Source organism: Astatotilapia calliptera, chromosome 16 (genome assembly GCF_900246225.1).
Source record: "Astatotilapia calliptera chromosome 16, fAstCal1.2, whole genome shotgun sequence".
Lineage (NCBI taxonomy): Eukaryota > Metazoa > Chordata > Actinopteri > Cichliformes > Cichlidae > Astatotilapia > Astatotilapia calliptera.
In genome coordinates this window covers 32,567,469-32,580,424 of record NC_039317.1, presented here as the reverse complement: position 1 = coordinate 32,580,424, position 12,956 = coordinate 32,567,469, and the positions used below count along the sequence as shown (strand labels likewise).

The 12,956-nt window shown below is 39.5% G+C and overlaps 2 protein-coding genes across 3 annotated transcripts in view; one reads left to right on the top strand and one right to left on the bottom strand.

Moving 5' to 3' along the window:
- map3k19 (mitogen-activated protein kinase kinase kinase 19) overlaps window positions 1-2,579 on the bottom strand; it is a 39,688-nt gene extending 37,109 nt beyond the window's left edge. The window contains exon 1 of the mRNA XM_026143667.1: window positions 2,505-2,579. The gene's annotated coding sequence lies outside the window, so the exon portion shown is untranslated. The remainder of the gene's footprint in view (window positions 1-2,504) is intronic.
- ramp1 (receptor activity modifying protein 1) overlaps window positions 1-12,956 on the top strand; it is a 64,033-nt gene that overhangs the window by 19,705 nt on the left and 31,372 nt on the right. The gene's annotated exons all lie outside the window — the stretch shown is intronic.

Sequence of the window (12,956 nt, the reverse complement as noted above, 5' to 3'; positions counted from 1 at the left end):
AGTTTGTTTCCTTGCAGTAAAACCTAAGTGAGAAATCAAAGCTCCCAAGCACAGCATGAACATGGCTTCATGGTTGACAAACCTGATATTTACTCTACTGCAACCACTCGAGACCCCTAATCCAGACATTTTTCAGTTGCTACGTCAGCAGGTGCAGCAAGTGTATGAGAGCTCAGGGATAACGCTGATATTAAATCTTCAAATAGCAACATTTTCAAGTTATTACAGCTGATGTTAGTCTCCTATCTGGCATTTAAAAATGTGCCAGTAATGGCTTAACTATGTTTGGAAAAGTCTTCTCCCAGATGGAGAGATGTTTCCCTACAGACTGACTGAAAAACATCATCCGTATTTATCTCTTGCTGTGTTCAGATATACCAGTCAGTGCAAGTCAACTGGAACTATTAAAAGTTTAATAAAGCACATCACAAGCATGTAATCTGAAGCCTGTCATCCCTGCACGAACAGATTACAGGTGTAATCTGAGCATCTCATAAATTTTGAAGTCAACCCTTGCAGGTGGATGATAGATGCAAGGAGGGGGAGAACATTTAATGTTGGAAAAAGGAGAAAACAGACTAAGAATTTGACATCAGCTGTAAAATAAAGTCCCACTCAAAGAGCCATCGGGCAGCAGGATAGAGTTACTGTAGGTTATACATGACAGCACTTTACTTGAGCCGTTATACATTATGCAGAAGAGCCCTGGACTCTGCAGCATAGAGGAGTATCATATTAGTTCAATGAAATTACAGCTTCTATAAATCCAATAATCAGCTTTCGCTCTGTCTGTGAAACAGACTCGGCCACATGCTTGAGCAGACACGCCGGTGTTTTTACAGCCATCCTTCATATCACAAAGACAACTTGTTACATTTTTTATTATTTTTTCACTGAAACTGTGGAAACACATCATTTCCACTGAAAAAGAAAGAGATCTCAGCTGTTTGTAGGAGCAGCAGTGGCCTTCACTGGTTCTGCTGCGGGCAGAACAGCAGAACTGGCTTAGTATCAGCTCTCTGATGGGGTTACAGAAGAGGAAAAATACAACAACTCTGCAATGTTTTATTTAACTTTACATATTTTGCTTTGAATATTTTGGCTAAACCCTGCTGCCTGTACTTTATTAAAGGAAAGCAAATTTGCGATTCCAACCAGATGAAGCAACAGCAACAAGCATGCACAAAAATAAAAATAAAGAAGCAGTTTAGACATACTCGTAGTCATATGATAGATATTATTAAGGGCATAAATAAATGACAATACCATCATGCAATTACCAGAAACAAGACTGTCAAACAAATCCTGTCTCTATAGACAAACTGACAACTGAGAATAAAACCACATTTCACTCACTGTGTACAAATATTACTGCGTACTTTTTCAATGGATTTGCTAAAGATCTCCAAAAACTCATCTATAAGCAAACACAAGACTGTACTCGTTCACATAAAGGTTGTTTATAGTGCAGTCTGGAAGAGTCTCTGCACGTCTGCAGTGACGCAGATGCTCAAAAATGGCAAAAGTGATGCAGCGGTGCCATCGATGAAGCCAGACCCTACATCACGCTTCATTTATTACCTCAACAAATCCTTTCCCTACAACATGTATAATCTGAAGTCTGAAATCTTATTTATGATGTCAGTTTTGTAAATGATTGCGTTCAGTGTAGGAAAAATGCAGCAGTGTTATTGTATTTATTTCATTTGTTATTTATTGTCTACTTGGTATCATATGAGGGCGGAGTTGATTGGCCAACATTTCTACACGGTTACAATTATATTTCCACCTGTTGCTTTGGCATGTTCTTGACAGCGTTTGACTTTGTTTTTTGTTTTTCCATGTGGACGAGATTTTTGTTTTTTTTAAACGAAAACGGAAAATCTCAGCTTACAAAAATACCCTTGTACGTGTGGACGTAGCCTTATTCTTCCTTTTTGGTGTCGTCATAAAAACAGTTGGAAATGTAGCTCCCAAATCAGCGGGTGATGTAGTAGTGGCAACGTCCATCTTCTTGTTACAGTTTAGGAACTTGCAACACTGTAGCTATGTTTGATTTGGATCACTTGATGGGATCACCAGTGCATTCAGACAGGGATTAATTAATGCAGAGAGCATCATGTTTTTACTAAGCTGGGGTAAAAATAATCCATAGGCTGAAATGCTTTAACTTCACACTTGTTCCCCAAATACTAACCACAACAATGCGTGCCAAAACATCACTTTCATACGGTGGCCCTGAGAGGCCAAATGGACTGCAACTTAAGAAACCACCAGCAATAAGAAAAACGCTGCAAAAGCACACAAAACACAGCAGAAATAGGAAAAATGACAACGGAAATGGGAAAAAACAGATTTCCAAAAGCACAAGGGAAGTGTTTCTGGGGAGACAATAACCCGACGGACCAGTTGCAGGAAACCAAAACATGCTATGTGTGTTTTATCATGATTCATATAATACTGATGATGGATTTTTAGGCTAATAGTTAGGCTAACACACTTACCTCTCATCTTTTCTTTCGTTCAAGATCCTCCACTTCGTCTAAGTGTCTCCCAGCGCAATTCTTAGCATATTTTGGTTCCTGCAACTGGTCCATCGGGTTATTATCTCCCCAGAAACACTTCCCTTCTGCTTTTTGGAAATCAGTTATTTCCTATTTGCGTTGTGTTTTGTGTGCTTTATATATATGTGTATATATATATATATATATGTGTGTGTGTGTGTGTGTGTTTTATATATATGTAGGGAAAATAATCAATGTTTAAGTGTGGGATGGACTGTTTTTACTTACTTAAAACTGAACTTAATTCAAAGCTTAAAGAACAAAGAGAGGAAAAACAGAGAGAGACTGAAACGTAGGCCCCTGGGCACGAGTTTCTTTCCAAGTACATAATGTCTTTACTTTCCTCTGTCTCAGTGTTGAACAGATACTTGGACAAAACAACAAAAGGCAGAAGATTTATGCCTCAATTTGGTTTAAGGGCAGAGCAGGAGAACAGACAATTCTGTGGAGGTTTCTTCATCGCCTTCACTGCAACATAATCTACAGCTGTACATGTTACAGCCTCTGTAAGCACCCACATTCACCTCAGGTAGGTTACACAGTCAGAAACAGATGGGCTTTTTTTTTTAAAACTAAAATAGTTTAAAAATATATTTTGCAAAATTTTGAATTATTTAAAATGCAAATCAGACTAATATCAGTAGAAGATTTTGGATAAAATTTTTTGTGTGTGATCAACTATTAATCTGTTAAATCGACATGAGGAAATAATCCTGAAATATTTTCCAAAGGCGAAACATGGAATAAAAATAGCGCGACAGGACTCACACATAGCAGCAGCAGCTCTGTGGTTTAACTTGTGCTTTTGCCCACTTTATAAATCCTCCACTGCAGCACTGAAGTGGAAGAGTGGTTTGGTTTTGCAATCTGCAGCCACTGCTCAGATGCAGCGTGAACAGCCAACACCAAACCCCTGCCCCATAAAAAAGAGAAACAAAATCCAATCAGTCTATAAACTACAGACTAAAGATAGCAGTTTTCCATGAGCGAGTTTATCCCTCAAATCCCAAATCGACTGCTTTGCATTTCAAAGCGGGAAAATAAACATTTTGATAAAAACAGACAAGAATAAACCTCATGCCTTTGGGCGCGTTTGCACCTATTTTCATCCACTCAAAGCTGCGGTAGTTTTCCAACTTTAAATTGATGTTCTGGCATCACAAATGCCAGAATACTGAGTCAGTAGGTGGAATCGGGGATGCCGTAGGTAATCCAGATATCGGTACAGAAAAGTGTGCTAAGCCAGATGCAACTATGGACCCGTCACCTCGGTGTATGATGAGATTTACATGATCTTATTAAGAAGTCCAAAGATGTATTAATCAGCTTATTAAATGTTTGGAGCTTTACGCACGTCTCGCGGGACGAGGAACACTGGTGCTCTCCATTTTATTAATGTTTTAAAACACAAGAACATTTTATTGTCATCTAATTTAATTGCTAACTATCAGTGAACAGACACCCACACGGGGTCAGTTTATGTTTTTTATGCTTCAGTATGTTTGGTGTGTGAATTTCTGTCTTTTTGTTGCATGTTAAACTTGCCTGCAGTGTCACAGTGACGTGTCAGCACCATTAACCTGTTGTTGTGAGAGACTTTTCAGAGTTTTGATTGCTTAGCCCAGTGTGATTTTGTCCTCATCTATTAAAGAATGATACAAAACAGTAGTTTTAGTTTCGATCAAGACTAGACGGCGAGAAAGCACGGTCGACTTTACACTGAGTCAGGTTATTTTGTTGTAAATCTGCAAATATGGCTCGTCTGTGAAGCACTTTGTTGTACCTGTGACTCTTAAATGTGCTATAGAAATAAAATTGAAATTGAAAATTCAAAGTTGACTTGCCTGCTGAGAAATCACTCAAAGCCGTGCCCTAAACCTAACCCACCAGCTCCCAGAATATGTGAGGACAAAAGGCTAGGGTTACCAAAACTGCGGCTGTTGTTCGCAGCCTGCAACAACTTTCTGCTACAACACCTTCACACCGCACAGAGATCTGTAGCATGAACGTGTGTTGATGGCTAAAAAAGAAAAGCTCATTTCTTTTGTTGCCCCCTCCTTCTAAATTATCGTGACAGGGCTACAGCCTTTATCTCCTCCTCGGGGCTTCACCAGCTGCTCACCTCTAATCAAACCTTCTCTGACACTCACTGTGTGTGTGTGTGTGTGTGTGTGTGTAGGTGTGTGTGTGTGTTTATCACCTTTCTCTCTAAAGTCATTCTGATGTGTTGTATAATTGCATTCATCCACTACAAGCCTGCTCTCTTTTGTTTGTTGGCTGTTAAATGCTTTCTGCCTCTTGGTGCTTCCTTTTGTGTCTCTTTCTCTTGACAGCCTCTCTAAATCACTCCACAGTACACACACGCGCGCACACACATGCACACTGTGTAGATTCAGCCACACCGAGCTTTCAATCAAAAACCCAAACTATAATCTATTCTTTAACCTGTAACTCAAAGGGGCTTCATTTTTGAGTTTTTTCAGTCACATCAGTGTCTGCTGTCAACGTTTCCTCTCGAGCGCATCAGAGGCAGTCTTCGCTCTCGCTCATACTCAGTGGCACGATTCCTCCCGAGGCTCAAAACACCGATTAACACTCCCGATTCTCCTCTTACTCGCTCTGAGACCTTGGTCATTATAAACATGTCCTTGTGTGGCTGCTTGTTGCTCATCAGCCGCGGCCACTGCTTCAATGAAAATAAACAAGCAAACCGGAGCTTTAATACATTTCATAAATATATTCAACTGTGACTCATTATATGCTCATTAGTTTCACTGACAAAACAGATTGTTCATCTCAAAGTTTTTACAATCATTGTGAGCTTATGTGCATATATTTCCCAGCGTGCTCTGCAGTGAGGTTACAATGTTGCAGTGTTTTTGCAGTTTTTTCCCCTTAAATTCAGTTCAGTTTCTTTGCAATGTGTCAGATATATGTAACTGGAGCACCAGTGGTATCATATTTGATGTTATAGAATAGAATAGAATTCAACTTTATTGTCATTGCACATGCACAGGTACAGGGCAACGAAATGCAGTTTGCATCCATCCAGAAGTGCTTTAGCCATGATATAGATATATTACAATATATATTAGCAATAATATAGATATGTAAGTATATTACAGAAATGGGTCTATTATGGTATGTTAAAATGTACACGGTATGAAGTATGTTATGAATATTCTATAACTATAAGTATGTACAGGCTGTAGTGAGTACAAGCTATGTACAGGATATAAATATGAAATAAAAAACTATACAGAAATATGAGATATACAGTTATACAGAAATGTGAACTATGCAAGTTATAAACAGTTGTAGGATTAAAAATGATCGTATGTACAGAATGATTATCAGTGTGATCTGTCAGCCCTGAACCCTTTATATGTTACTGTTTGTTTAAGATAAGTAAACTGTGAGTAATAAAATGCACAGAATACAAAATGTAGCAAAAATGATATGAATTCAAACTCAATTTCCCCAAATTCCACTCATTTTAAAGCCACCTCTTACAGGATGCTTTAAAATGATCGCCACACCCCTCATGCACTGCTGCACTGTGTATAACTGCTCTGGTAAATAGAAGTCGATCCAAGGAAGAAGAATATGTCTTTATTCTTATGTCTTCCTGTTATCTGCCCTTTGTTTTTGTTAATGTGTTACTGTAGCATTCATCCGCTCATCCGATTGTTGTGTGCCGTTTTTCATTAATGTAGAGTATTTATTGTGCGCTATTACCGAAGAGGCCTGGCCAGTCTGAGCAGCCCTTTATCTGTGATGAAAGCCCGGCTCACTGTAATGACTAGCTGGTGACAAATGGAACTCAAGTTGACAGAGCTAAATGTGATGGGCAAATGCACACACACACACACACACACACACACACACACACACACACACACACACACACACACACACACACACACACACACACACACACACACACACACACAAGGACACGCACGCCTTTTAAATAATTGCAACACTGCAAGGTGTGCATGAAGGTGTCAGCCTGACACCTGGCAGAGCACTCAGCCAGCTGTCGGCATTACATCGATTACACCAAGAATGTGTTTAAAACTGTGTGGGGATGGATACTTAACCCCAATAGTTTCCCTTTGTAACAGAGTGTGTTGAAGCTGGCAGCGTGAAAGAAGAACTGATATATTTCCTTACAGCAAGTGTAAGTCCAGAGCGGATACCACGAGAAATGAACCAGCAGGTCACAGAGCCTGTCTAAAGGACCAGGCAGGAGCTATCTGGTAGTTTTAAAGCACCTTTTTACATCTGTGGATGCTAATCACACATTTCAACATCAAAATGAAAGAAGACAATGATCATAGGCAAAGAAGGCAGATGTAGGCCTGATTGCAGACTGTGAACATGCTCTAACAAGACTGTTAAAATCTATAAAAGCAGAAGATGCAAAATCAATAAGCATTTCATGGAAGCAGCGTACAAGGCCTGCTCTGATAGAGGGATATGAACCAATTTCTCCCTCCATCTCTCTGAGTGTGTGCGTGTGTGTACACGCATTAGTGTTTATTCAACACCTGACTACTTTAAATGCAATCAAAGCGGTTCTTACATGGGATAGATAACAATTCCTGAAGCCTAATCCCCGTGATAAAAATCTCATTAGCCTTCACAAATCGTGTTGTTATGAGGGAAACCATGCAGTTATTTATCACCGTGCCTTGTTGCCTGGCCTGTTGCTGGGCATTTAATATGGTTTGATAAATCTATGGGGGACTATTATTTACAGTGAGGGAGCATAAATACAAATAAATCTAATTTATTGACCACTTTTCATGATGTTCAAAACAGTGATGCAGAGAGCTTAGCCTGAATCCACTTCATTATATCGGCGCTCATATGAACCACAAATCCATATAGATCTCCAGGCAGGGGTTATCTAATCACATTAATCACATCGAGTGTAACGATAACAAGCACATTTGTCTGATTATTTTCATTTATTTATTACTGCTAGTTTTCCCCTGTTTATGCCGTATTATTACATCCGAAAAGAACACCAATAAAATATTCAGGCGACGTGTTTGAGCTGTTTATTTTTATTCTGACAGTAAGTTCGGGGTAGGGTCCTGTTAGCTCTCTACACAGAGTAGTGACTGAGAAGCACAAGCACGCTGTGTTTTACTGGAGCTGGAGGCTGAGTGTGATGCTTAACAGTAACAGATCTTCAGTGATTTCCTGTTTCTTTTGCAGAAAAATAGTTTAAATATGAATATGGAAATGGACAATGGTCATTTATATTCTTTTCTTTGTCATAAATGTTCTGTTTTCCTATGCTCAGCTAACTGGTTTGCTACATATCGTCCATGATCGTGGCGTCAGTTTTCTTATCTAAATTCAAACGTTCAGGTTTAATGTCGTATCTAAATGTTGGATTAATACTATAAGAAGAACTTTAACAACCATAAAAATGCATAAAATAAAGTAATGATGTAACAACTGATGCAAAATAATGAGTAGAACCAGTCGTAAAATTCTTAAATTATCTTCAAACTTAACAATAGAGTAGAAACAAAAAAGCACTTCAGCCTCTTTAGGTTAAAAACCCAGAGCCTTTATTAAACCCCTAAATTGAAAGCACTCATGAAAAGCTGTAATTGTTTGATGAGAAAATTGAAAGCACTTTGTACGAAGCCACTTTTGTAGCCTTTGTGTGTGTGAGTGTGTAGGAGGGTGTGGGAGTGGGTGAGATTGTGTGTATGCATCTATTTTTCTGATTCTTCAGCTCTTTTTTTTTCTTTGCTGCTGTGGCAGCTTCAAGCGTTGATAATAACGATAAGAGTACCTGGGAGAGAAAGAGGGGCTTGTTGAGCTTCACGGTCATCTCAAGTCACTGCATTGTGAATGGGGTTGTGTGTACGTTGCGCTACGCTCGAGGTTTCTCTGAAGGAAATCATTCCTCTGTTGTTCTCTCTGTCTCTCACTTCAATTATCTGAGAACTTTCCAGGATGTTAGTTCCTACCCTCGAGGTCTCCAGCTGTCTGATTAGGACAGAGAGGTGGAGGAAAGGACTAATTTGTGTGTACGCGAGTGTGAGTGACAGGGCTAGAGGCGAGGCCGTAACAAGATGTAATGACGGCGGCTGATGTATCGCTACCGGCGTTCCTTTCTGCTAATTCGTCACATACTTCACGCACTGCTCGCCAGAAAACAAGCAAGCAGCGATGACTCACTTCATCCAGATCATTTGTATCCAGCTGTGGTAAACAGCCAATTTTATACATGTAAGTACTCCGCTGGCTTTGTCGCCCTATTGTGTGGTCTCAAAAAGCACTCGCTGATCAGCTGTCGAACATAAAGTGGTAGGTGAAATTACACACCTCGTAGCACATAAGCGCACAACCTTCAGGGTTGGCATTTTGAATTTTCACATCACTGTGGCCAACGTGTGGAAAATTGCTTTCATATTTCATTGTTGCTCTCTGAGACCTATAATTTATATCACACTTTGTAGGCAGTAATGAAACTGTGGACTCCACAAGTCATTGGTTCTGTATAACATATTATCAAGTAGATCATTTCTGTATTTCTGTTGTAGAGGTGAGATAAGTAAGTTTAGCTGTGGGACTTCTTAGTTGTATATATAATTTCATACGATGTATCACATATTCATTTAATGGAAATATGAAAGCGTGGTAAAGCTATAGATGGGCTGCCATTAATACAACAACATCACACCACCCATACAATGCTTTATCTGTCACACACACTGCTAATTTAATGACTGGGAAGGGGATTTTTTTCCCCCCACAAGTTTGGCCTGTGGGAACATGTTTGTTTGTCTTTGGGGGGGTTTATGTACATGTTCATAAACTAGCCTACTTCTGTTCAACTATCTGTATTTCAGGCAAAGTAAAAAAAAATCAAGAAGTGGAGGAGAAATAATTGCTGCTTCAGTGCAAACATATTGCAGATTGCTGCAGATAGTTGTGATGAGGTCAGTAACTAACTGAGAGACATAGAGACTAAAACAAACAAAGCAAAACCAGATATATCAGATATATTAGTGGCATCTATTTCAAACTTTGCAAAACATCAAACAAAGTTTGTAATTTTTGCTTTTCTAATCAGTGATGTCACAGTCATCTTTTAATACCCAATCACTGTTGACTAAATAGGTTTTGGGTTTTTTTTCGGTTACTTATCATTTACCCGTGTATGCATGACTTCCATGTCCAAATACAGCAGGGCTCACATGTTTTTACATGATTCTTAATTAAATAAGCTGGTTGTTTTTAAAATATGTGCATGTCAGAACGGTGGCCATAAAACAACTAATTAGTGACGTGTGAGACGTCTCTGTGGGATTTTAGTCTCTCAGCAAACATTCTTTTCACCGTCCACATACAGAGACCTGCATTCAAAGCTGTTAAAAACTGGCTTGTGATTTTAATATTACTTTTCCATTTGCTGTATCACTGTGGTTCTGGTCATGTTTCTGCCTGCAGAAAAGGGAACACGCATTGATTTTTCTTAGAAGTTTACTGAACTGTGCTACCAGAAACATTCTCTAAACTTTCCTAGTGAGAACAAAGGCACAGGAGCCGTTGAATGTGTGTGCTTTTATAAAAATATGTATAAAACCTGGTTAACTTTATAAAATCTAAATTGAGCCGTCAGATAGGTGGGAAGAGAAACAGGCTTCTGTTTTCCTCTTATCCTTCACTGCTCCCTGAACTGAGATGATTCATGAATATAATGTGCTTTAAAGTCAAAGAAGTGGGTGTTTTGTTATTAAGCTGGGTTATGAAGCAGCATTGGTCAAAACAAAAATTCTGAACAGAGGCCAAAGATAAAGACTTCCTTCTCCATGAATCATCGCTGAGAAAATGATGAAAATGAGACAGGAGGAAGCAGACAGGAGTGACAGAGAGAAGAATGCCCGTCCATTTGTGAACATCAGCTCTCGCGATCTAATTAGTCTTCAGGCTGTTGACAGCAAACATCTGGCTGCCTCTCTCATGCCTGTTTGTCACTTCCACACGGGAAGAAAACGGCTTCATCCGTGACTCAACTCTGTCCTCGAGGAATCTTTTGCAGAACATCTGCTATAGCCGGTGTATCAAGAGTCCATCATTCACAAAGTGCTTTAGCTGGACTTTAAACCACCTGTGTCCTTGTAGCTGTGCTCATCACGTCTGTCACTTAAAATATTGATGACTGCAACGATAAAGTGACAGAGCTATCAAATATAGAGGTTCTTTGCACAGATTATTTGGAAGTAAAACCAAAATGCTGACCCTTATAGTAGCTTTGCATGGTTAACAGTTAAAAAATAATCATTATTTATCTTATACCAAGCCTTTGTGCAGCTTTTCAGTTGATTCAGAGTCTGAAACAAGCTGGTTTAATCCATCCATTTGCTTCAACTTTCACAGTTGTGAAATTTCTTCTGCAGCCAAACTGGGGTTTTGGTTCATTTAAAAAAAAAAAAAATCCATAAATTCATAATTATTCTTGATTTCTTACACCGCAGGTTTACCTGCACTGTTCCTGTCAGCTGTAGTTTCTTATTTGCATCACAAACATGTGGGAACACTTACTAAAACTTGCAGAACAGCTGAGGGGTGACGGAGACTACATCCACACTAGGCCAGATAGACTTGAAAACGGCGTTTTCGTCTGAAAACACTCCGCGTCCACACTAGCGCTTTTTTAGTCGTTTTCAGAGAGTTGTGCGTCCACATTGAAACAGCCGAAAACACTTACGTTCCAGTCCTACGCATGCGTGAAACGCAAGAAGATTCGGCCTGCCTCATTTCCGTCTGCTGCTTATTTACTTTCCGGCTCTTTGAAACGTCGCTGCAGAATGTTGAGGAAAAACATGCAGCGAGTTTTTTAAATGGACTAACAATGAGGTGGAGTTGTTGCTGCGAGTAACACAAAAGTACAAAGTTGCAAAAGTGAGTGAGAATTAAATAAGTTTGAAGAAAAGCTCTCTGCAGCATGTACAGACTGATATTAATCTTTAATAGGACTGTCAAACAAAACAACTGCTGTATAATGTCCTCCGCTATCTTTTTTTAATTGGTCACATGACTGCATCACATGATGCGTCATCATTTTAGAAAGTCTGCGTTTTCACTGTCCACGCTGCAACACAAACGCACCGTCTTCAAATGTATGCGTTTTCAAGAGCGTTTTCAAAACGCTGCGTTTTTCCTTGGGGAAAACGCCGTCTCAGTGTGGACGAGAGGCCAAAACGGAGAGAAAACGATGCGTGTGGACGTAGCCTGAGACAAAGTTTCAGAAACATTAGCTCTAACAGGCTGATGATGACAGTCACATTATTACTGACAAATACACAGAGATACATAAGTAACTTTTGGTCTGTCACAAATAAAATTCACAGGATGGCGATAAGATGAAGGAAGTATTGCGGGGCTAGTATTGTCTGCCTCCCACGCTCACAGGCATGCTTTCCAATCACAGGAGATCAAATTGTCTGCTGCAGAGGCCACAGCTGAAACTTTTGAAAATGCCCCCAATCTGCTTCATCAAGCCATCATCAAGCATTGCACTGAATTTGCATTTTACTCCCAGGAGCTGCTTCCTCTGCCAAGCTCTGCTGCTGTGTGTACCACTGCCGGATGCTGCTGAGGAACATGTTAGTAATTCATGAGAAAACAACCTCTGACTTAACAAAATGCTACAGATTACATTTTTATTCATGCTTATTTGTCGTGGCTGGTGGTTTCTGGTGTTCATGGTTTCTAATGTGGTTTGTTATAAAACTATTTGCAAACTGTGTCTAAAACTAAAATGGGATCATAGAGGATTCTGTGTAATGTTCTGGAAACATCTTGCACTGCACGGAGATTTTTCACATCCCAGTGAAAAACTAGTCTTCCACTTTCTCCCATTCATTAGATGTTTCAAAAAGGAAATTTTCCACAGCTTCAACATCTTTTACATTCTGGGAATGAGTCAGAGCAGAAAAATGAAATAAAAAAAAGTCCAATTCCACAGACAACATGTTTTGAAGTGTGGCTTCATCTATATTTAGACATTTACTTCATCTGACTAGAATATCGTCATCTGCTCCTGCACTCCTCTTTCTGTGTTTGCTTTGAATGAAGTACCTGAATTTTTCACTGATGTTCTGCTCTGTGTTAAACTATCTGCCTTAATGTTGCATTAATTTCCTGCTTGATTCTCACATATTGTTTCTGCGTAGCTTCAAACACTGAAATATTTTGCAGTGTGATGGAACAACAGCAGATTGTGAACTGTGAAGCTAGACGTCAGGACCTGTGTGTTTGGGCATTCACTAACATTTCATATGTGAAAATTCACTGCTCTGAGGAAATCTGATGGTCAAAATCATAACTGTGAAGCACGCAAACACAAACACA